Source organism: Nycticebus coucang, chromosome 20, assembly GCF_027406575.1.
Source record: "Nycticebus coucang isolate mNycCou1 chromosome 20, mNycCou1.pri, whole genome shotgun sequence".
Classification (NCBI taxonomy): domain Eukaryota; kingdom Metazoa; phylum Chordata; class Mammalia; order Primates; family Lorisidae; genus Nycticebus; species Nycticebus coucang.
The window spans coordinates 29,706,630-29,707,126 of NC_069799.1; the positions used below are offsets into that span (position 1 = coordinate 29,706,630).

Here is a 497-nt window from a genome sequence, read left to right on the forward strand (position 1 = left end):
ATACTTACCTGGAAGGGGAAACATCATTATCACGAAGGTGTTTTTCCCAAGGTGAGGCTTATCAGTTGCACTCTGGATGTGCTGACTCCTGTGATTTCCCCAAATATGGGAAACTCAACTGCATCATTTGTGGTGGGGGGGGACTGTGTTCATGCTTTCCCCTGATAAACAAGAAAAAAAGGAAAAGAAAAAAAGTGAGACCTTGTCTCTACTAAAAATAGAAAAATTATCTAGGCATTGTGGTGGTTGCCTGTAGTCCCAGCTACTTGGGAGGCTGATGCAGAAGGATTGCTGGAAACCAGGAGTTTGAGGCAGCTGTGAGTTAGGCTAATACTATGGCACTCTATCCTGGGCCACAGAATGAGATTGCATCTAAAAAAAATTTCTTTTCCTTTAGCATCATATCCAAGTCATGTGAGTGAGGTGGTGATATTAGCACTTGGTTCAGAAATTCCAAGAACAACACAAATAGATGTTGTCTGTTGTGTACTTTATAG

At 41.6% G+C, this 497-nt stretch overlaps 1 non-coding gene across 1 annotated transcript; it reads left to right on the plus strand.

Annotated features, from left to right (window-relative positions):
- LOC128573243 (U1 spliceosomal RNA) lies at positions 1–164 on the plus strand. The gene has a single exon (XR_008376397.1). It is a non-coding gene; the product is annotated as a U1 spliceosomal RNA (small nuclear RNA).
- Positions 165–497: the final 333 nt, after the last annotated feature.